Source organism: Elephas maximus, chromosome 5, assembly GCF_024166365.1.
Source record: "Elephas maximus indicus isolate mEleMax1 chromosome 5, mEleMax1 primary haplotype, whole genome shotgun sequence".
Lineage (NCBI taxonomy): Eukaryota > Metazoa > Chordata > Mammalia > Proboscidea > Elephantidae > Elephas > Elephas maximus.
This window is the reverse complement of record NC_064823.1, coordinates 9505800-9531880: the sequence shown is the minus strand read 5'-3', so window position 1 is coordinate 9531880 and position 26081 is coordinate 9505800.

Genomic DNA, 26081 nt, shown 5'->3' with positions numbered 1-26081 from the left:
TCAATTTTTTTTCCAATTACCCATCTTTACATTTTTTCCCCAATCTTCAACATCCTAATTTCTATAATATACCTAAGAAAAATAAAGAATAAACATAATCAAGAGTGAATAGCCTGCTCATACAGCAAAGAAATAACATTTGGCTGATTATTTAAGGTCCCTGAATTTCAGTTTCCAGGTGATAGCATGTAGGCTAAACTTACTTCTAAGAAATCAAACTTTAACAAACTAGCAGAATTTCTCATCTCATAGTGGTTATTTTATGTACGTTAGTTTCATCTTTTCCTTTCTGAGAAGAAATGATCTGGAAGGTTTTTTTTTAAATGTTTCAAGCAGATATTCTCTCCTTTATTACCCTCACTCTGTGGAGATTTGAATGACGTATGGTCCCAGCATCTGGATATTCTCTGTTTCAGGAAATTAGTGAAGAAATGTCACATGAAGGAATAGGTCTATGGTTAAACAGATAATATAAATACCCTCAGTGTTAAAATTATTCTCTCAGTTATGAAACCTCTTCATTTGAAACATCAAAATAACATTGATTCAAGTTAAAGCTAGTTGATCCTTGGATTTATTTATACATCTACATAGTCAATCCCAAACTCAGGTAGGTTATAGTTCTTGTTCATAAATTCATAATTTTGTTTTTGATTTGCACATCCCAAGGAGCAATACACTACACATAAAATTTTAATCTGTCTGATGCATCCTTCTAATAATAAAAACAAATAAAAAACTATAATCAATCAATCAGAAAAGTGGTAAACTTGAGGTTTGACCATGAGCTATCTTAGTGTGTGTATGTGTATTTGTTTTCTCTTTATATTTGAATGTTATCTTTGTTTTTCAAAGCACATAAATACTATTTTTGTGATCATATACCCCTAATAAAAAGAAAGACAGAATTGCCAGCATCATCATCCAATCCAACTGTGAGCAAATTAGTTTCTGTAACTCACCCATGAGAGACAAAAATCTTCCAGAAGACCAGAGTTTTATTTCCATTACCTCTTCTGGTACACTAAATGGCACTCAGGTACCCTGACAGAGTTCATTTTTCTCTTAGGTATACCTTACTCACTGAAGCATTACACAATAATATTAACTTGGATTGTAAATTCAATGAACTATGCAGGACACACCATCACCAGCTCTATGCTATGCATAGCAGCTAATTGACTGTAGAAAACTGTCTTCATTGTGAATTTTGTCCAAGGACAAGAATTAATTTTACAAGAACAAAGATAGGCAATCATGAAAAAATTGCATAGGGAACATTAAGGTATACTTTAAGTTTTCCTTATCAATTGTATATGTGATATTCATAATCCTCCTATTTTTTTAGAACCAGATTTAGAAACTAGTTGATTGCTTTTCTTTCTCTGAGCATTCTTTGTCTTTCTTGTTTTGCTTTGTAGGACTCTTTTATTAGTGTTCATCTCATAATCCCTGTAGCTCATTTTGTTTCCAATCATCCTTCACTTTTCTTTTTAGACACAAAATAGGAATGTAGTAGAAAGCTGAAATAAGAAAATTGCCTCTTCAACCTATATGGAAAAAAAAAATTAGTTTTCAGCCTACAGACATTCCTTGTATGCCCTTTTCCTGCCTTATTTGAAAGAAAAAAAAAAAGAAATCAGCATAGTAGGATTTATTTATGCTTTCTAACCAAAACAATCTATTTTCAGAAAATTCATGTCACATTTTAACCCTCATACATTTATTTGTGCAAAATATTTTCAGAAATGCAAAAGAGGAACAAAAAATAAGCTAATCTGTAAGTATAGAACTTTAGTATTTTTGGAAATACTACATGTCCATAAAATGGTTACAATAAAGGTAGTGCAAGCATTCATAACATAAGTGTGTGTGTGTGTGTGTGTGTGTGTGTGTGTGTATGTTAAAGGGAATGAGTAAGGTGATGCCAGTAGACTAGGAGAATAAGGAAAAATCTTTGTAAAATTGTTTAAGTTGCTCTTGGGAAATAAACTCTAGAGAGTATGAGCCTTTGGTCTACCTTAGGTTGATGACAAGGATTTCTGCCAAAGTCAGACAGAGACTGAAAGGCTTTCCCTGGAGCTGACACCCGGAATTTGGACTTGTAGCCCACCAGACTGTGAGAGGATAAACTTCTGTTCATCAAAGCCATTCACTTGTGTTATAGCAGCACAATGTAGCTAAGACAATAACTAAGGCAGTCTCTTTGGGAGAAAAGACAAAGGTCCACTAGGTTCTCACAGTCACATGGAATATAATGAATGATGTTGAACTTATTTCAGAATGATGTTTATTAAAGGAGCCCTGATGGTGTAGTGGTTAAAGTGCTCAGGTACTAACCAAAAAGTTGGCTCCATGAAGGAAAGGCGTGGCAGTCTGTTTCCTTAAAGACTGCAGCTTCGGAAATCTTATGGGACAGTTCTATTCTGTCCTATAGGGTCACTATTTGCTGGAATCCACTCAACGGCAACAGATTTTTTTTGGGGGGGGGTTGGTATTTATTTTATTATGTTCGAAATATAAGTATGTGGCTCCAGGTCTCTCACCTTAGAATAAGTGGAGCAAATGGTTTTGGGGAAAAAGAGATATTTAGATCACATCAATGTTCTTTGCTCAGAGAGGCCAGATTATGCAGAAAAATGAAACTATGCATACTGTTTCTGGTCAGGAGAACACCACCTTCATCATGTCTCAGTATACACCCTAAAAAGGATGAGCAAAGTTGGGATATTTATTAAGTTTTTGAAGTCTTATTTAAGTGAATCTTTCCATAGATACCCATTGCTTTCGAGCCCGTTCCAACTCATAGCAACCCTATAGGACAGAGTAAAACTGTCCCATAGGGTTTCCAAGGAGCAGCTGGTGGATATGAACTGATGGCGTTTTGGTTAGCAGACAAGCTCTTAACCACTGAACCACCAGGGCTCCAGTAGAGCATTACATATGTAAAATGGATAAGACACCAAGACAAGGAGGGTAGAACAGAAATGAAACAGTTATGAGCCTGAGTGTTTATGAGACATGACCACACTTAGGAGAGCTTCAGAATATATACAGTCAATAGTGTAGGGAATGTCAGAGAAGGTTCTGCAGTCCTACATGAGGTAGCAGAATTCAGAGCTGTCATAACATGGACATCGATATCAAATGAATTTTGGTTCACCTATAGGTTGGTAAGGCCTGGCACATGTGAGGTTCATCAGTGGTTTCAGAAGAGGTAGTTTTGCTATGGGCAATTAAGAATTTTCATCCACATAAAATTTTATCTGATTAATGTTTAACAAAGCTTTCAAAACTTTTTTCTGTTAACAAAACCTCAGTGTAACTTTTTGGAAGAAATGTTTGTCTCATATTTTATGTATTTCCAAAAATGTTGATAGAAGATAACATACCACCAAACAATATATTTTTAAATTATGCAAAGAAATTTAAAAAAGTGTATATGGAAATACTGTAATGAAAAACAAAGACAAAGAATATTTTTAAGTATAAACAAAACAATTATATATATATGCAACAAATAATTTTACAATGTAAAAGCGTGATTAACTTGATATTCATAACACATATTTGAATCTGTAAATAATTTAGGATTACCAATTCATGAATCAGATTAGGAATGGAAAATACAGCAGTTAAATATTTCAACCAAAATTTTAAGCTCTTAAGCAAGTAGGAAAGACGATTTGAAGATAGCTCAACTTCTGCTTCAGTGTCAGAAAGTGGGTCTTGCAAATTGCGAATGCTGTAACATGCTCCATGAAAAACAGGGTTTAGAAAGAAGTAACTTTTAAAAAAAAGGGTATTAACTCTGAAAAATTCTCTAACTATGTTTAATTAACCATTGAATCATTTATGCTCTTTTAACACAGAAGAACTAACACAGATGATATACATGGTATATCCAACCAATATTTACTGCGATGTAGTGGTATCATGAATTTGAATAGTAATGTCTTGCTATGAAAATGTGGACCAGCAAGATTGGCATCCTATGAGACCATGTTAGAAATACCAAGTTTATTATCCCAGACAAGCTGAGTAAGAATCTGCATTTTATAAAATGCCTAAGTGATTCATAAGCATAATAAAGGGAGAGAAATAATATAAAGGATGGGTTTTCAACCTTGGTCGAACATTAGAACAACTTGGATATCTTTTTAAGATATCAATCTCTGGGCCCTACACTATGAAACTAATCTAAGCAGTCTTGGGTGGAACACAGGCATTTTGAAGAAAACCAACTGGATGATTCTAGTTTTCATAACTGTACTGAAAGAGTAATGCTATATTCTATGAGGTTTCATTAAAGAGTCTTTCCTGTGTGAATTAAGAACAACTTCATAGGTACAGTAGTTCAAGCCATAACCTTACAATCATTCTTGACTTTTCACATTTTTCACACTCCACTATCAGTCCATCAGAAACGTTATAGGCAAAGGACTTTTGCTTTCAGCTAAGATATAGTATCAGGAACCAGGTTTAACCTCCACCTGTAAAAAGTAAAATAAAACTACAGAAACAAAGAAAAAATATGTGATGTAACAATATTCGAGACACTAGACATCAAGAATCAAATGATAATGATCTCTGAGAAATGGTAAACAAAAGAGGAGAACCCTACTCTTGTCCCAACTTACACTTAGAAATATTTCCAGGACACAGTGCAAGGAATCCAACTCTTGCTTGGAGTTTTCTAAAGTTTCTATCTCCATTTCCTCAATTCTCGCTCACATCAAAAAAAAAAAAAAAAAAACCTTTTCTAAAACAGATCCTGGTCCTATTACTTGAATGCATCACAGCTGATTTCTATGTCACTAACTATATTGTATGGAGTACTTCCACAGTTCTTATATTCTATACAGTTCTTCTATTTTACACTGTTCTTCCATTCCACACAGTTCTTCTATTCGGTTATCTATCTCTCCTCTCTGAGATAAACATATGCTAAATCTCTGGGTGTCTGAGGAAAATTAAAGATCTCCGCTCTGTGAGTATTATGGCAAATCAAACTTGTCTGGGCCCATTTCACTGACCTTCTACTTTGCCAAGCATGATGTCCTTCTCCAGGGACTGAACTCTCCTGACAACACGTCCAAATTATATGAGACGCAGGTTCGCCATCCTTGCTTACAAGGAGCATTCTGGTTGTACTTCTTCCAAGACAGATTTGTTCATTCTTTTGGCAGTCAGTATTCTTCACCAACATCACAACTCAAAAGCATCAATTCTTCTTTGGTCTTCCTTATTCATTGTCCAGCTTTTGCATGCATATGAGGTAATTGAAAACACCATGGTTTGGGTCAGGCACACCTTTGTCTTCAGGGTGACAGCTTTGCTTTTTAACACTTTAAAGAGATCTCTTGCAGCTGATTTACCCAATTCAATGTGTCTTTTGACTTCTTGACTGCTGCTTCTATAATGGGGAGGGGGAGAGCTTTCACTAAGAAGAGGAAGAAGCAGAGGATGGTGACATTCCTCAATAAGATGGTCCCTGCATAGTTAAACTTTAAGCCAAGGAAATGATCTTTCCGGGAGTCCTTAATTTGATTAAGTCCTTAACTTGATAAAGTCCCTAACTTGGTAATTAAACCTTAAGGAAATAGTCTTCCTAAGGGCATCCTGTCTTGGCTGTTAAATGTTAACAGAGAGAGATAAGAGACAAGAGGGGTATAAAACCCCCCAAAACCACTATTGGTCCCTCAGATTCTTTCTCTACCTGAGTAGCCCGCTTGACGCTTCCTAGTCAAGTGTACTTTTACTACTAACCCTCTGCTTACTAATAAACCTCTGCTCAACCGGTACTGTTTGTCTCAGTGTTTGAATTCTTTCCTACACCGACAACAAGAACCAAGGCCATTCACTTCCAAGGCTGTTGATTGTGGGTTCAAGTAAAATGAAATCTTCAATCTTTTCTCCATTTATCATGATGTTGCTTACTGGTCCAGTTGTGAGGATTTTTGTTTTCTTTTTGCTGAGGTGTAATGCATACTGAAGGCTGTAATCTTTGATCTTCATTAGTAAGTGTTTCAAGCCCCCCTCACTTTCAGCAAGCAAGGCTGTGCCATCTGCACAACACAGGTTGTTAATGAGCCTTCCTCCAATCCTAATGCCTCATTCTCCTTCATATAGTCCAGCTTCTTGGATTATTTGCTCCACATGCAGATTGAGTAAGTAGGGTCAAAGAATACCATCTGATGCACAACTTTCCTGACTTTAAACCATGCAGTATCCCCTTGTTCTGTTTGAATGATTACCTCTTGATCCATGTACAGATTCCTCATGAGCACAATTAAATGTTTCGGAAATCCCATTCTCCCAAATGCTATCCTTAGTTTGTTATGATCCACATAGTCAAATGCCTTCTCATAGTCAAGGCACCATAATAAAACGAACAAACAAAAAAAACAAAACCCACTGCCGTTGAGTCGATTCCGACTCATAGCGACCCTATAGGACAGAATAGAACTGTCCCATAAGATTTCCAAAGCTGCAATCTTTGAGGAGTGCCTGGTGGATTTGAACTGCGGACTTCTTGGTTAGCAGCTGTAGCACTTAACCACTAAGCCACCAGGGTTTCTGGCACCATAATAGGTCAGTCTAATGAGTCGGAATCTCGATGGCAGTGGGTTTTTGGGTAATGCTATTTAAACCAAATATTACCCTCTTTTTTAAAGCGTTGTTATGTTTTCTCAGGAGCCTTGGTGGCACAGTAGTTAAAGCACTCAACTGAAAACAAAAAAGCAAATGGTTCGAACCCACCAGCTGCTCCCTGGGAGAAAGATATGGCAGCCTGCTTCCTTAAAGATTTAGTCTTGGAAACCCTATGGGACAGTTCTACTTTGTCCTATTTGGTTGCTATGTTTTCTCAAATTAGCATATGTTATATATATCTATGGTGATGGATGGAAGAACCACTTCTATGAAAACGTTCAGTGAAGTTTACTGTGTGATTTGATACACAAAATTAGTGTAAGTAATTATCAGCCTCGTTGTGGCTGGAGAAAAAAAAAAAAAAGACCAATGTGGTCAATTTAAAAACTTATGTACCGGACTTATTTCTGGAACAGCCTGTTTTTGGCAATTAGACAAAGACTTAGGTTTTTAACAATATTAAATTTCAGTACTTTTTTCTAAAATTAGGTCTCTTCAAGCTGACCAAATTTTCTCATTTTAACAAAATTACTTTTGTAATAAATAGAAGCGTTGGGTTTTATAAGAATTACGTTTCTAATCCAACACAGGTGAACACATATGCAATTAGAATAGGAACACAATCACTGATTTTCTGAGGGAAAACTCCACTTGCCAATAATTGTCATGTTAAGATTAATGAACTCATGTTCACTTAGTCTGCAATAAATAGGTAAACATTATAATAACAGAACTATTAGTCTCTGCATATAAATGTTGTTTGCATTGTATATCATAAGTAGATATACTAAGCAGTGTAACAGTTGTGGTAATTCTGGCAATGTTAGTAACAAAAAAAAGAACTTGGAGTCAGATAGCTTCCCTGCTTTTTGATTTAGCTGGTTATAGTTTCACTTTCCTGGCCACTGGTGTCCACTTGGTAATGCTGGCTGCCAGAGTCAACCGAACTGCATGGCCCTCAGGAGTGCACTTTACTTTTGATTATTCTTTCACCCTGAAAAACTAACTTTAAAGAATTTGAATAACAATATGATCCCCCAAGCCCATGGATATATCCCATGGTGATAATATGGAGAAAATAGCTTTTTTTTTTTTTTTAATAGCAGTTTCTTTTTCCAAAGAACTCTTGAGCTCTGATCTTTTTAGATCCTGGTGCTGTTCATATTCAGGGACACAATGCCATAGATCTGCAGGGTTATAATTCAGGCGTTCCCCTGTGGCTCTAAACCAGAATGAAACTCCACAGCCGGCTGATCATATGGCGTGTTTTTTATACTTAGAAGATATAGAAGCATCACTTTTTACTGAGTATTACCAACTTATATTACGCAAACTGTACTCTTATAGCATTGAACTTGGACAACTTATATTTAATTTGATTTAAAATAGAGAAGTGCAGTCTACACTCATTAAGTCATCCTGCAGGTCTTTGAAGAAGTACTAAATTTTGAAGTGCTAGTGGCCCAGTTTTAATTTTAACCAAGCATGGCATGAAATAAACATGCAAATGGCAAACAGAAAGCTGTTAGTTTGCAGGAGAAGTTGAAGTTAAAACAAAACGAGAGGATGAAAGCAGTTAGTTTGTGTTACTACAGCGTGGAATCCACAATTTTGATCCTCAGGGAGTGACAAACCAGTCATTTAATGCTATGTCAACACATGGATCTTGTCTTTCATTAGTAAACTCTCCTGCTGGTTCCTACAGCATCAGAAGCAGACCACCTACCGAAACTCATAGAGGTGTGGAAACTGGGATGGTTTAATAATTCTGTTTGTTTAACTTTCTCCCTTATCCTGCCTGAAACCAGTTTTTTTTTTTTTTCCCTCATTGCTTCTAGAACAAGTACATATTAGCTTCATTTATGAAGTAAATGTTTAAAATGTTTATGATTCAAATGACCTACTTTCCTCTTAATTCCCTAGTTCACTATGAATATCTTAGCCAATGGAGGGTTACATCTGCCTGTAAATTACCCATGCTTTATCTCTGCACACAGTCTGCCCACATCATCTGTGAATAAATAACCATAAAAAATAAATGGAGAGGAAAGACGACAGCATCCATCTCCTATTCTTTCTGAAAAGTGTTCTACTGAGATCTTGGTTAATGACCTAAGCAGTATTAATAGATCCAAGGTATTTTCTACCCCTCCGCTCCACGCCTGCAGCTATAAACCTGTTCAGATCAAAAAGCTGTTTCTTTCAATGGCATTGTTTACATGCAGTTGATAAGTGAATGAATTTTAAATAAATAGTTTTATAAATCAAGAGTACCATGTAAAATTCCTGAAAATGTAAAGTTAACTAGATATAGAACTTTCACATGCGATATCATTTCTTCAGACACTTCCTGATGATAGACAAGACTCATAAAAGTTGTTCCAATTTTCCATTTTAAGTTACAAGGCTATATTTAATGTATGAAATGTTACACCACCTGTAAAATTAATTATTGGGGTTTTTTTGCATTAATAAATTATCATGCAGTTTTAATTTACACCAAACTCCAGTGTATTTAAACGTAAAAATTATCATGGGGCTGCTTCATTTACATCTTTAATAGTGGTGTCCATGAGTTAAACTTTTAAACAGCAATTTCAATCAAACGTGATATTTCCCTTTAAACTGATGATCCCTTTTCTTACAAGAAGGTCTTTATAAATATTTTCATTGTTGCCTTCTTAGAACTGCCTCAAAATCCCGTACTTCATTTTCTTTGTTAGTTTGTTGATTTTAGCAAGAAACAAATTAGAGTAGCATGGCTTAATAAAAGGCATTCCAATGAAACCAAGCAATGGCACAGTAAATTTACATACTTGACTATGTATGTTATGGGAAGAATGTAAGGAAACTCTAAAAGAGGAATATCAAAATGTTTGACGTATTAGTTGCATTATTGAAATACATATATAACCATACAAAGTGATTTCAGGTACGTTTTTATTGTTAGGTTCTGTTGAGTTAGTTCCAGGCCACAGCGGCCCTGTGTGCAACCAAACCAAATGCTGCCTTGTCCTGCACCGTCCTCACGATCTTTGCTATGCTTGAGCCAGTTATTGCAGCCCCTGTGTCAGTACTTCTTGAGGGCTTTCCTTTTTTCACTGACCTTCTGCATTAGTAAGCATGATGGCTTTCTCTATGGATTGGCTCCTGCTGATAACATCCCCAGAGTACATGAGACAAAGACCAGCCATCTCTGCTTCCAAGGAGCATTTTTCTGTACTTCTTCCAAGACAGATTTGTTCATTCTTCTGCAATCCGTGGTATATTTGGTATTCTTCACCGGCACCATAATTCAAAGGCATCAATTCCTCTTTGGTCTTCCTTATTGATTGTCCAGATTTCCCATGCATATGTGGCAATTGAAAACGCCATGGCTTGCTTCAGGTGCATCTTAGTTCTCAAAGTGACATATTTGCTTTCGAACACTTTAAAGATGTCTTTTGCAGGAGACTTTTGAATACAGTATGTCACTTGATTTCTTGACTGCTGCTTCCATGGGTGTTGATTGTGGATCCACGTAAACTGAAATTCATGACAACTTCAATTTTTTATCCATTTGTTATGATGTTGATTATTGGTCCAGTTGTGGGGATATTTGCCTTCTTTATGTTGAAGTGTAAATACATACTGAAGGCTGTGGCCTCTGATCTTCATCAATAAGTGCTTCAAGACCTCTTTACTTTCAGCAAGCAAGATTTTGTCATCTGCATAACATAAGTTGTTAATAAGTCTTCCTCCAATCCTGATGCTGTGCTCTTCATACAGTCCAGCTTCTTGAATTATTTGCTCAGTATATAGATGAATAAGTATGGTGAAAGGATACGACCTTGATGCACATCTTTCCTGATTTTAACCATGCATTATCCCTTTGTTTTGTTTGAAAGGCTACCTCTTGGTCTCTGTACAGCTTCCTCATGAACACAATTAAGTGTTCTAGAATTCCTTTATTGGCAATGTTATCCATAATTTGTTATAATCCACAGAGCTGAATGCCTTTACATAGTCAATAAAACACAGGTAAATATCTTTCTGGTATTCTCTGCTTTCAGCCAGTATCCATTAGATATCAGCAATGATATCTCTGGTTTCACGTCCTCTTCTTAATCTGGCTTGGATTTCTGTCAGTTCCATGTGGATGTACTGCTGTAGCCACTTTTGAAGGATCTTCAGTAAAATTTTACTTGTGTGTGATATTAATGATATTGTTCAATAATTGTCACATTCTTTAGGATCATCTTTGTTTGGAATAGTCACATATATGGATCTCTTCCAGTCGGTTGGCCAGTTAGATCTCTTCCAAATGGCTTACCATAGACTGGTGGGCACTTCCAGTGTTGCACTCACTTGTTGAAACATCTCAGTTGATATTCCATCAGTTCTTAGAGCCTTGTTTTTCACCAATGCCTTCAAAGTAGCTTGAACTTCTTCAATACTATCAGTTCTTGATCACCTCCAGAAATGATTGAATGTCAGTAAATTCTTTTTGTTACAGTGACTCTGTGTATTGGATCCATCTTCTTTTGATGCTTCCTGCATCATTCAATATTTTCCCATAGAATCCTTCAATATTGCAGCTTGAGGCTTGAATTGTTTTTTTCAGGTCTTTCATCTTGAGAATTGCTGAGCATGTTCTTCCATTTTGATTTTCTAGCTCCACGTCTTTGCACATTTCGTTACAATGCTTTGTCTTCTTGAGCTTCCCTGTGACAGCTTCTGTTTAGTTCTTTTGCTACATCATTTTGTCCATTTGCTTTAGCTTCACTATGTTCAAGGGCAAGTTTCAGAGTTTCTTCCGACATCCATTTTGTTCTTTTCTTTTTTTCCTGTCTTTTTCATGACCTTTTGTTTTCTTCATTTATGATGTCTTTGGTATGATTCCACAACTCATCTGGTTTTCGGTCATTAGTGTTAAATGTGCCCAGTATATTCCTGAAATGGTCTCTAAATTTACATGGGATATATCCAAGATTGTACTTTGGCGCTTGTGAACTTGCTTTAATTTTTTTCAGTTTCAACTTGAACTTAAAAAAAAAAAGAAAAAAAATTTTTTTTTTTCTTTTCTTTTTTGACTTAAACTTACATATAAGCAATTGTTGGCCTGTTCGGCAGTAAATCCCTGGCATTATTCTGACTGATGATATCGTGCTTCTCTATTGTCTCTTTCCACAAAGGTAGTCGATTCAGTTCCTGTGTATTCAATCTGATGAGGTCCACTTGTATAGTTGCAGTTTATGTTGTTGAAAAAAGGTATTTGCAGTAAATAAGTCATTGGTCTAGCAAATTCTATCATGCAATCTTCAGCATCATTTCTATTGCCAAGGCCCTATTTTTCAACTATTAATCCTTCTTTGTTTCCAACTTTCACATTCCAGTCAATGGTAATTATCATTGCACCTTGATTGATCAATTTCAGAATGCAGAAGTTGGTAAAATCTTCAACTTCTTCATCTTTGACCTTAGTGGTAGGTGTGTAAATTTGAATAATAGTCATACTAATTGGACTTTCTTGTAGGTGCATGAATTTATCCTATCACTACCATGTTGTACTTGGGGATAGATCTTGAAATAATCTTTTTGATGATGAATACAATGACATTCTTCTTTGTTTTTTCTTTCTTGGCCTAGTAGACCATATGATTTTCTGACTCAAAATGGCCAAAACCAACCCTTTTTATCTCACTAATGCCTTAGATATTGATCTTCAAGTATTGTATTTCATTTTTGACAACTTCAATTTTCCTATATTTGCCCTTCATACATTCTGTGTTCTAATTATTAATAGATATTTGCATCTCTTCTCATTTTGAGTGATGCCACTTTAGCAAATAAAGGTCCCCAAATCTTTACTCCACCCACATCATTAATGTTTACTTTGAGGTGGGAACTCTTCCCCAGTGATATTTTCATTGTCTAAACCCTTGTGGAGTAGTGGGTAAGTGCTATGGCTGCTAACCAAAGGGTCAGCAGTTTGAATCCACCAGGTGCTCCTTTGAAGCTCCATGGGGCAGTTCTACTCTGTCCTATAGGGTCACTATGAGTTGGAATCGACAGCACTGGGTTTGGTTTTGGTTACTGTCGTGGATTGAATTATGCTCCCCCAGAAATGTGTGTATCAATTTGGCTGGGCCATGATTCCCAGTATTGTGTGGTTGTTCTCAATTTTGTAATTGTAATTTTATGTTAAAGAGGATTAGGGTGGAATTGTAACACATTTACTAAGGTTACATCCCTGATCCATTGTAAAGGGAGTTTCCCTGGGGTATGGCCTGTACCACCTCTTATCCTACAAGAGATAAAAGGAAAGGGAAGCAAGCAGAGAGTTGGGGGACCTCATACCACCAACAAAGCAGTGCCAAGAACAGAGCGTGTGCTTTGGACCTGGGGTTCTTACATAGAGGAGCTCCTAGTCTGGAAGAAGATTGATGAGAAGGATGACAGAGAGAGAAAGCCTTCCTCTGGACCCAATGCCCTAAATTTGGACTTTGAGCCTACATTACCATGAAGAAATAAATTTCTCTTTGTTAAAGCCATCCACTTGTGGTATTTCTGTTATAGCAGCTCTAGACTAAAACACCTACTAACCTGAAGGGCTCATCTTCATGCACTATATCAGGCAATATTCCACTACTATTCATAAGGTTTTCACCAGTTAATTATTTTTAGAAGTAGATCATCAGGTCTTCTTTCTAGTCTGTCTTAATCTGGAAACTCCATTGAAATCCGTCCACCATGGGTGACCCTGCTGCTATTTGAAATACCAGTGGTATAGCTTTCAGCATCACGGCAACTCACCAGCCAGTACAGTACAACAAACTGACAGAGAATTGGTGCAGTTAAGGTATGATAAATATTTAAGAACATAAAATCTATATATGTGTTAATATAGAATCTTAAATTTTTTTAATATGTTGGTATACTTCATCTTATTTTTTTTTTAATTAATGTGATATATTAATATTTCATTCTTAGAAGAAGGCGAGCTTTATATTTTTGAAGAGCCCCAAGGAGCTACTCAACTTCAGGTTAAAAAATACAAACGAATCGAATTTTAATTGAGTTAAAATTAAATGAATATTGACTATTAAGTCCCAGTGGTTAAGTGCTTGGCTGCTAACTAAAAGGTTGGTGGTTCAAACTCACCAGCTGTCTGGCAGAAGAAAGATGTGGTGGTCTGCTTCTATAAAGACTTAAATACTTGGAAACTCTGTGGGGCAGTTCTGCTCTGTTCTATAGGGTCTCTGTGAGTCAGAAACAACTGGATAGCAAAAAGAGAAGTAAAATGGAGTCCCTGGGTGGTGCAAAGAGTTAATACACTCAGCTGTTAACCAAAAAGTTGAAGATTCAGATTCAAATAGAGTCCCTTGGAAGAAAGGTCTGAATATCTACTTCCAAAAAAATCAACCATTGAAAAACTTTGGAGCCCAATTCTACTCTGACACACATAGGATCATTATGAGTAGGACTGACTGAATAGCAACTAATATGAAGTGAAATATGTTATTAAATGCTCAAATTTAAAATATTATAAATTAATTAAAAAAAAATCCCCGTGGTTCTAATGTATGGGACATTTTATAAAATTATTGTCTTAAGAATTTTAGCATTTTATTTATTTTGAACAAAACATTTATTCATCACAGAAAGTAAAGTTTTTCATAAAGATACTTTATTAAAAAGTGTAAACTCATTAAAGGAGAAAGCACAACTTATTTAAAATATTATGTTGTAAAATACAGTTTAATCTCATTATGTGGGAAAAGGAACTGTTTTGAATTTCAAACTTTTAAATGGAGAAGTATTTTTATTTAAGTAATTAACCATTGGATTTGTAATATTTGCACTGTTAGCTTTTTCAAAAAACGCTTCAGCTTAGTCAGTTCAAAGCTATTACTAATTTTGATTTATTGGAATTCAATTTTAAGATTTGCATCCAGATTTCTAAACAATTTTTTTTTTTTTAATTTTTGGGTGAAAAAACAGGAAAAAAATTTATCTTTACATTCAGGAAAATTCGTATTTACAAAAGACTTAGAAATATTACCTTTAAAAAAAGTCCCCAGAGTTCCTAAGATTTTGCCTAGTTTCTCATATTTTAGAAATCTCTTATTTTAAGAGAGCTATATTAATAAATAATCAACTTCCTTAGCCTATAAAGAAATGACCAATATTTCAAATAAACTGTTATTTCTAAAAGGCATTCCATACAATTTCCATCCTTTAGAAATAAAATTTTTATCTCTGATAATACATGTGAGCTTGTTCACATCTAAAGGTCCACTAATTTTTCACTATAAGCTAACACTGATTCAGAAAAGAATACATTTTAGTAATTTTTAAACTCACAGCTTTTCCTCACATTCCAATTTTACGGAATTTAAGCATATGCTATTTTGAGGATTTTTTGTTTGTTTTTCTGCTTGTTTTTAGCATAGGGAGTTTGAGGCTTTGTCTTTTCCTTCTGTCTATGGTTCTTAAATTGATTTTAGACTTCCCATAGGAAACATAATGCATAAGATTATGATGATAAAGTTTTAAGGCAAGTCTGTTTCCTCAGCAAGAATAAAAATGTTGTGTGTGTTTATGATTAAAAAAAGTTGGAAAGAATCTGATATTCAAACAATTCAAACCTTAAAACAATAGTGATCATGAGATCTGTCAAGATGTAGCCAGGTGCATTTCTTAGAGACCCACAACTCTATTTTTCACTTAATATATCTGGTTTTGGTTGACTAGAAGATGTCTATAACAGAGCATTAACAAACACTGTAATTTGCTGGGGTCAGCCAGGTCTGTAGCTTTGAGAGTGAAAGTCTTCTTAAATTACGCTATCAGCTTTCGAAACCTCATTAGACTTAACCCATTTAGGTTCCACTGACTTCTCGGAATCACTGATAGAAGCCTAATCAGAAAACCACAGAGCAGCCAGTCTTCTGCTATCAGAAACCTCAGTACAATTTTGTGTATTAATATTTCAGAAAGTTTGTAGGAGCAGATACTCCCTGCTGAGCATGACAACCAGACCAGATACAGTTACATGCAGTCGACCTGGCTAGAGCAGCTGACTGGCCCCTGTCTGTCTCTGGACTTGGCAACTGGAGGGAGGAAAAGAAGAAAATGAAATGAATGCCTTCATTTGATTTATGATTAATAAATTTCCATAATTGGAGAGTCAGATAACCAGTAAATAGAAGGATATAAGGTTACAGGAAAATGAGGATTTTATCCTGTAATATGGCCAGGGACCTACGGAAATAATATTACTTTGATTTTCCAGGAGAAACAATTTTTGAAGCTTCAGTTCTAACATTCTTCAAAGCATTTAATTTTTACCATGCCTTGTTAGTAACTAAAATCTAAGAGATAATCAACAAAGTGGTGCCATTAAAAATGTTTTATAGCTTATAGACAATGAGCTTATTAATGAAAACATAATATAGTACATGAAATTTTTAGTGACTTTTAGAAATACACACAATAGACAAATGAAATTTGTGTAATAAAAAGCAGGGACCAAGTTCAAAGAAATACAGTAAAGCTAATTTTTTTCTAAATAAAAATAAAACAGTAACTGCAAGTTCAAAGGATGATTCAATAAACATGCATGCTTTTCCTGTATATATACTTTTAAAAAATTATATACATAAGGGATCTGTCTGTATGTAATCGGGGACTGATATTAAATTTACCTTATTGCATGACTCATATTTTCAGGTGCCCAGGAGGGAAAAACTTACAGAAACTTTGAAAGAGAATCTTGAAATCATACTAAAACAAATTAAAAATTATTCTTTTTAAATTAAAATTTTAATACTTAGCATGTTATCTTAAATAAATGACAACAAGGGTTTGGTTTCTTTTCAATTTTCTTTAAACAGTGTTTCTGACAGGCATATTTTCCACACTGTGTAAATTTAAATATGGCATTTTGCTTACTGTATGTAATTAGAAAGGGAGGGTATTAAATATATCTATTACATTACATGAGCCATAGTCATTTGATGATGATTTATTAATATATTTTTTTTTTAGTTTTTCTTACAAAAAGGTAGCACATAGGTAGTACCAGGAATCAGGCTTATCTAGTCTAGTGCTAGCTTTGCCATTAGCTATATGGGCAGAATCAACAAGTTAGTCAATTTCTTAGCTTTAACGCAGGCTTAAATCTAAAATCTCTCAAAACCTTACTATTCTATGATGACCTTAAAATTTTACACGTGCATGCACACATACACAAATATAAATATTCTCGTTTACTACTGACATTCAAATTTCTCTGAATATGGTTCATATTAGGCTTCATAGATATTTAGTTTTAGAGTATGATGGTATATAGAAGAATATGAACACAAACCAACCTTTGGCAACTCAGATTTTAAAGGGGCGTTCCAAATTGTTTCCTACTCTTCCACTTGTAGAAGCTGCCCATTGCATAGCTAATGAAGTGAGAAATTCACTGTTTCTTTGGCACACTTTGACCCACTATCTACTTTTGGTCTGGTTGATAGTGCTGCAATATAAGTACAGTGGATAATACTCCTCATTGCGCAAACAAGAAATTGAATAAGACTATAATAATATAAAATATAAAATAATATAGCTTTATTTTGGCTACTTCCCCCAAGTGTTTTTCAGCCTTGTGTGCTAGTGTTTTAGTCATTGGAATAAAAGTTGTTCTTCGCTTACTTCTATTTTGCATAGAGAGGATATGCCCCTCAATCTGTTTTCCTTTATCATCTTTTTAAATCTTGAGTACATTAAAAGAATGTATAACGTATCTAATGATTAAAAAAAATAATAATAACAAATGAACATCTGTGACTTGTCCAAGAATTAGAACACAACCAATAATTGACATCTACCAAGTATAGCCCCCTGCCAAATTCATCTCCCTTTCTTTGGCCACCATCCCCTAAAAATAAACATTATCCCAAGTTTTATATTAAGAATCATTTTGATTTTTAAAATTAACTTCATAAAATATGCATGGATTGTTGAACAATTGTTGTGGTTGTTAGCTGTCATTGAGCCTGCCCCCTACTCATAGTGAACCTATGTACAACTAGATTGGGCCTTGTGATCCATACAGTTTTCACTGGCTGATTTTTTTAAGTAAATTGCCAGTCCTTTCTTCCCAGTCTACTGTATGATCTATTGCTGTTTTCCTTGCATTGTGCTTTATAAAAATGCTTTTGTTGTATATGTTACCTTGGGTGTTTTGCTTTTTTAACCTAATTTATTTTTCAACACAATCTATGTCATAAATCGTATAAACTAAAAAACCCCTTGCCATCAAGTTGATTCCAACTCATAGCAACCCTATAAGACAGAGTAGGACTGCCTCATAGGGTTTCCAAGGAGCAGCTGGTGACTTTGAACTGCCAATCTTTTGGTTAACAACCTGAGCTCTTAACCACTGTGCTGCTAGTGGTCCATATACAGTAGTAGCTTAATTATCCTCATCGATGAATAATATTTCTTCAAGTGATTACCCAATGATATCTATTGATTTTACATATTCATTATATATAATGTGTGTGTGGTTTTTTTTTTTTTTTTTTTTTGCTATTACAAGAAATGCTGCAGTAAAAAATGCCTTTATTTGTATCTTGGCATAAACTTACTAGCATTTCTCTGTTATATATTTCTAGAGGAGAATTGTAAATGCATAACCTTTCAAAAGAATACCAAATTACACACACACACACGACTTCAATATGTTTGACCCTGTACTCTTAAAATACATTGTAGTCTAAATAATATTTTTCTAGACAATTCTAGTATTGAATCATTTTCTTGTTTTATATACAAAATAATTTTGTTTGTGTCCACTTGGGAAAATAAAGTATCTCCAAATGCCAAATGATACAAACAGAAAATGAAATGGCAAACACTTCTTACCCCTTATGTTTACACCTACCTCTATCCTCACGTATAAAAGAAAAATAAAATAATCATTTGATAACCTTAGATCTTGTAGAAAATTTACTCTTAAAATATTTTCAATAGAGCTACTGCATTAATCTTATACTGAACAATTTGAAATCAGGAAAACAAAAAAGAAGATGAAATAAGAAGTAAATTAAGTTAAATTTAATCGATGCGCATGACTTATGAAACGTAGGTTAATCACAATATGTTTTTACTTTAAATTTAATATTTATAATTAATAACATTTTATATGTCATATAGTAATATATTATATATATACATTTGTTAATATTTTTATATATTTATGTATTGTGCATAAGGATAATGAAATAAGAGTTGTTATTGTGTGCCATTGATAAATTATGGTGCCACCATGACTCACCATTGTCAGATGTTCTTTATAGATTTTTCTGACAGCTAATATTAAAATTAATCTACTTGTATCAAATCATTTTATTTTCTTTATACATGAAAGAATGAAATAAAATTGTGTTGTCATATTTATAAAACACAAAAATCCAGCTTACTCCAATCCTAAAAATTTTTCAACTTGTTCCAAATTCTTCCAGTTTATCTTTAAGAATATCTTTATAGTCTGTTTCTTTGAGATTTTCCGTAAATTATTCTGATGACTTCCAAGTTTATCTTCATCACAATTTCTCTCCTGAATTCTGGTCTATTTTTTTCCATAGTCTACTCAACATCTTCACTTGAATGTCTGATGATAGTTCCTCAGACTAGACGCTCAAAACTACAGTAAAGAATCTAGCCTTGCCCAAAGGGAGATTTAGTCTTTGTCCTCCATTCCTAGGAAATAATCTCTAAACTCTTGAAATGTCCTACTTGATAAGATAGTTCTTGTTTATCGGGGGTTTATGGAAGACTCCAAAAGGTCAACAATACAATTTCTGGTGGGGACTTTGGGTCACATAATATCAGTTTGACCTCCAGAGAGACTGGAGATTGAGATCAGCCATGTGAGTGGCTGTGTTGTGTGGAAATCTCAGAATCCCACTATTCTGTCCTCAACTATGAGGATATAACGAATTCTCACTTTTTACTTCTGTGTTAAGTTCTAACAGCAGCCACTCATGAGATCATTCTTTCTCTGACCATAGCCACTCGGAGCTAGATCAGATCTTACAAGTTAAATAGAAACTGTCCTTCAGATTCCCAATTACATAGAAGACAGCCATAAATTTGGAAGTCCACAGGACACCCTACACTTTTGATCTGCTGGCTCCCACTACTCCCTGAAGCTCAATACTTCACTGGAAGAACTCATAGAATTCACGGAAAATGCTATACTTACAACTATAAATTTATTATGATGAAAAGGATACAAATCAGGATGAGCACAAAAAGATGTATAAGGCAAGGTATCAGGGAGGGTTTCTAACACATAGCTTCCACGTCCAAAAACAGGGCACAATACCCTCACATGTAAATGGATGCTTTTAACCAACCAGGAAACTCATGGAGCTTCTATGTGCAGAACTTTTATCGGTCTCCCAGGGGTCAGCTGATATTAGGCCACCAAATGGTCTTTGTGGCCTGTCCAAGCACCCACTTATTTGAACACATCTTTAAGTGCCGTCCAGTGGATTTAGATAATAAAGACACCTAAGTTATTCAGGAAAACCTAAGCATTTAGACCTAACTCTCAGGAAACCCTGGTGCGTAGTGTTTAAGAGCTACGGTTGCTAACCAAAGGGTTGGCATTTCGAATCCTCCAAGCACTCCTTGGAAACTCTGTGGGGCAGTTCTACTCTGTCCTATAGGACCGCTATGAGTCGGAATCCACTGGATGGCACTGGGTTTGGTTTTTTGTTTTTTTCTCAGGAAACAAGGGCAAAGACCAAATTAGTTTGGGTAAAGTTGAATTCTTTACCTATCGATGACTACCAGGTTTATGAGGTGAAGCCCCAGTAAAAACTCTGGAAACCATGGCCAGCTTTGCTGGCTGGCAATATTCAATGCATACTGTCATATGCTGTTATCCAAAGGAGATGACATGCCCGTGACTCCATGGAGCAAGGACAAGTGACAGCTCTGTGGACTGTTTGAAATCCTCCTCAATTCTACCTCAAATGTCTCTTCCCTTAACTGATTATAAGCTTTCCCTGTATTAAGCTATATCCATGAGTGTAACAGGTTTTAGTGAGTTCTATGAGTCCTTCTAGTGAATTATCACCCAGAGGCTGGTCTTCGGAACTCTCAAATTTGCAGTTGGTGTCAGCACTGAGTGTGATCTTGTGAACTGTTCTCTAACTTCACAACTATTCATTTAATTGGATCACCACAGCTCATTTGCATTCTTCTCCCAAAAATGCGACCATATTTATGTGCTTAATTTTTGATCTTTATTTATCTATCCACTAATAATAGACAGAAAGTACACATCAAACTCTCATAATAATTAATGCTTCAATGAACACCCTCAATTATATTTCTTTATGGACTAGTGTGGGAATTTCCCTGGGATATATATTCAACACCGTATTTGCTGGGTCATAGAATATCCATAGAATTAATTTCACAGTGTGGTACCAGAATGTTGTTCAGAATAGCTGCGTCAATTTACACTCCCACCTGAAATGGTTAAGGATTGTGAGGACCCCACATCATAACAATCCTTTGCATTTCAGGCTCTCTAACTTCAGTCAGTGTGACTGAGGTAAAGTGATAGCTGATTTATTTTTTTTTTAATTTTGCATTTCTCTGATTACTAATGATTTTGAGAATCTTTTTGTACTCTTGCTTATTTCTTTGGTTTTCTTCTTCTGTAAATAGATGATCCATTTTCTCTCTTTTTTATATATATGTATATACAAAAAACAAACCCACTGCCGTTGAGTCAATTCCAACTCATAGGGACCCTACAGGACAAAGTAGAACTGCCCCATAGAGTTTCCAAGGAGCACCTGGAACTGCCGACCCTTTGGTTAGCAGCCATAGGACTTAACCACTACACTACCATGGTTTCCATATATATATATTTCTTTTTCACTAGTGGCTTGCATGTTTTAGAAAACAGGTATTTCTTAACACTTTCACTGTTGCCACCCTTGTTAAGTAAATATTACCTCTGTTCTCCTTGTTTTTATCCTTGCCTGTATCCCCCATAGTCTGTTCTCAATAAAGTATCTAGAATGACTCTGTTAAAATGTTAGAAATTTCTGCTGAGGACTTTCCTTATCTTCTCAGCTTACATCAGGATAAAAACCAAAGGCATGTTGTGTGCATTTGTACCAGACTTTATTTCACTGGTTTTCACTTCCTTGTCTATCTAATTCTTCCCACACTGTTCCTACTTCCATCGTACTGATCTCCTTAGTATTCTTTGAATATGCCAACCTCACTTTCATCTCAGGGTCTTTGCACTTACTGTGTCTGCCTGGAATACTAATAACTTACTCTAACCTCCTCTAATCATTGCTCATGTGTTGTCGTCTTGTGAGTTTTTTTCTGAATAGCCACTTAAAGTTGCACCTTTATCCCTGGCATTTCCTTTTCTTCTTTTCTTTTAAATGTTTTTCCTCATTTTATAATTTTTTAAAATATAACATAGTTAACTTATTTATCATGTTTATGGTATTATTCCCCACACTTGAATATGCAGTCCATGAACAAAGGCTGTTTTTTTTTTATTTCAATTTTGTTTACTCATATATCCACTGTTTAGAAGAGTGTCTAAAACATAGCAAAAAAAACATTGCCAATGAGTCAGTTCTAACTCCTAGTGGCCCTATAGGACAGGGTAGAACTGCCCCACAGGGTTTCCAAGGAAGCCTGGTGGGTTCGTACTGCCGACTTTTTGGTTAGCAGCCAAAACCTTAACCACTATGCAACCAGGGTTTCTAAAACATAATAGGTGCTCAAAAAATATTTGTTACATTAAAATAACTTTTATTTTTTCAGGAATCCCTTTCATCTGAATTTAGAACTTAGCTAGATCTCAATATATTTATATCCTGTCATTTTTATACTCCTGCTAATAAACCAAAAATCAAACCCATTGCCGTTGAGTTGATCCTGACTTATAGAGACCCTATAGTGACCCAAAATGAGAATCAATGTAACTTTGTTTAAATTTTGGGTAATGATAGGGCTACCACGTTTTTGTTTTGTTTTCAGATTTTGAATGTTTTACTAAATAAGGAATCTCCACAGCATTGCTCATAAAAGCTTGTATACAAATATAAGTGCACATCGCTTATTTGCAGAGATATGAGCTGAACAGTAGGTTGACAAGTCTAACAGACCACTTTTAGCCAAATAAAAGTTCACAAACATTCAAAGAACAGACAGTAGACAGTAAAATTCCTGCAAGTGCTAGAATGGTGAATAATAGCATAGCTTACTCATTTCATTTTTGTATAAAAATGCATGCAATATCTTTAGCTAGAAAAAAATATAAAAATTAGTGAGTCGTCACTGCTCAACTACACATTTCATTCGGTAATATTAAACTTTTACAACTCAATGGCTCTTTGTGAACTACTCAATCGTTACCAAAGAAAAGAGTTTTTCCAAAGGCTTTTACTTGTGTAAAACATATGTCCTTTATTATTATTATGCCTTTCAGTCACTGAGTTGTCATTAAGGTATGTATGCATGATACCCAAACCCAGGAGTCTTAGTTATGACCTTTTCACTTAGCTAAATATTAGTCCATTATTATGAAATTGAATGTTTGTCTAAATTCAGACAAACATGTGCTCATGGGCACCCTTTCTCATTTTCATTATAAAGTGGAGATAATTCTAATATCTATCAATAAAGTCATTCTTGACTATTAGAAGAGAAAGCACAAATGAAATAACTAGCTTATCATTCTCTACAGGAATAAACTGTCACTCAACTTGAGTGACCTAATTTTTTCTCTTGACTCCTGATTGAAGATATGAATGGCATTCTAAACCTTCCGTTCTTATATCTGCCGCCTCATTTACGGAAATCATTGCCAATTGGGTATATTGAGGAAGGGTTAAGAGAAAAATAATCTGTGTAATTATTGTGGTCTCCGATTACCCGTTTCCTTAGTCACAGAAGTTGAAAAAAAAAAAAATCTCTCTGAGTTTCTATACATAGTCAGTCATTATATGAACAAAATTGATCATTTTGTCACCTCTCCTCAGTGCATCCAAAGTTTGACCTGGAGCATGAGGTTGAATATAAATAGCTCCTGTTTTTTAGTTCCCGTTGTTAGGTGCCATTGAGTTGATTCCGACTCATACCGACCCTATATGACGGCGTAGAACCTTTCCATGTGGTTTCCTACACTATAATCTTTATGGGACTAGATCACCAGGTCTATTCTCCCACAGGGCCACTGGTGGGTTTGAACTTCCAACGTTTTGCTTAGCAGCTGAGCGCTCAACCACTGTGCAACCAGGGCTTCTAAATAGCTCCTAGGGCCAGCATATTAATTGGATAGCTGTAAAGTACTTAGCACCCCGTAGTTAATGTATCATAAAAATCCCAAACAGAACCCTCAGCCCTTTAGAAAATGTGGTTATAATTATCAACATCACAGCTAATGCCTATCATTAGGCATCATCTTAAATTCAGGGAATATCAATTTGGTCAGATTACCAAGAGAACCTTCAAGAAGTCCATTAAAATATCAAGACCTTGCTTATCTCCATTAACAAATCAAATTGTTCTATTCTCCGCTTCAATGGTAATGCTCTTCTCTGATTATATCAAAAGGTTAGAATATTCTGGATACATTAGAAAATTCAATTTCCAAAGGAATTTTTGAAGATTACCATTGTTACCCAAGTTTATTACAGATACACTTGTAAGTATATATTCCAGAGAGTGTTTAACAATATAAATACCTGAAATCTAATATATTGTGTTATTTGAATCAAGGACTTTACATGACTTTGTTAACAAGTTATTTTGGAAATCTGAATGTTGTGATCCGGTAATCTAACAAATGTGTGTATTCATTTTTCCTTTCCATTTGAATTCCTTTTTTGTATGATGTTGGCAATTGCTTTGAGAGACACTGAATGGTCTCTCATTAGTAAAGTTACAAACATTTCTCCTCATCAAAATCCAATTTTGTAGTATTTTATAGGCCTGCTTAAAAAGTAAAGAGTTCTTTACACTTACTTTGGAAGATTTTTACATTTTGAAAGAAAGCTTTGTCATAACATATAACTTATATAACACTTATAAATTTAAACTATATTCAAGCAATTAACTAGATAGTTCTAAAAGAAATAGAGTAGACGATTTCTAATACTATTAAAATCTCCATATTTAGATGTGTATGTATCGAATATGCTTGCTCTTCAGTGGTAAACGTGCCATGTCTATCCCATTGCTGTAAAAATATGGATAAAGGCAGGGAGGGTTAACTCAAGACCTGTGCGGAATTTTTAACTAAAAGACTTCAAATGACTGAAGACAACACTGAAACTGCTCCGTAATTGTGTGTCAAGGGGTCTAATTTTAGATACATTTAGAGTAATTCAGTGAGTGAAAAAGAACGAAGTGATTGCTGAGGGAAAAGGATGCTTTCAAAAAAGTGTTCATGAAACTCCACAGTACGGCTTCTGGAAGCTGGATTTTAAGTGAGAAAAGTCAAATTTTTCAGAGAAACAAATTATGAGCTGGATAATTTTCAATTACATGCACCATGTAATTTTTCCTTGCCAAAATGTGTTAAACGTATTGATTTACTGTAAAAAAAAAAAAAAAAAAAAAGCACTGAAGGCTTTTATTTGCCAAAACTAAGTTAGTATAGGTTTTCCAAATAATACACTCTATTAAGAAGTTCGAATCCACCAGGAGCTCCTTGGAAACTCTGCCGGGCAGTTCTACTCTGTCCTATAGGGTCGCTATGAGTCAGAACGGACTGGACGGCAACGGACTTGTTTTTCTTTTCTTTTCGTTTTTTTTATTAAGAAAGCTTAACACATTCACACTGTGATTTTTTCCCACCTATATTAATGTTTGGAAACCCTGGTGGCAGTAGTGTTTAAGTGCTACGGCTGCTAACCAAAAAGTCTGCGCTGTTCCAGTCCACCAGGCACTCCTCGGAAACCCTATGAGGCAGTTGTACTCTGTGCTATAGGATCGCTATGAGTCAGAACTGACTCCGTGGCAATGGTTTTTTTTTTTTTTTTTTTTTTTTTTTTTAAGTACAATAGTGTTTAACCTAATACCAAAAAACGAAATCCTTTGCCATGGAGTTGATTCCGACTCATAGCAGCCTTATGGTCATCCTCTATTCATTTAGACCCACCATTAAGTCACATAATTGATCAGGTAGAAAAAGTGTTTTCGGTAAACAACAACAGCAACACTAAAACAAAGGTAGCTAGTTGGGTATGGACTGGCACCTAACTTCGTTGCTTGAAAGGCTCTGAACCAGCTGAATCAAACAGGTATGGGTCATCCATTTACTATGATTCACCTGACTATGAGTACATGGGGACTGTTTCTGGCAATAACTATTTATGCTGTGATTCTTGGAG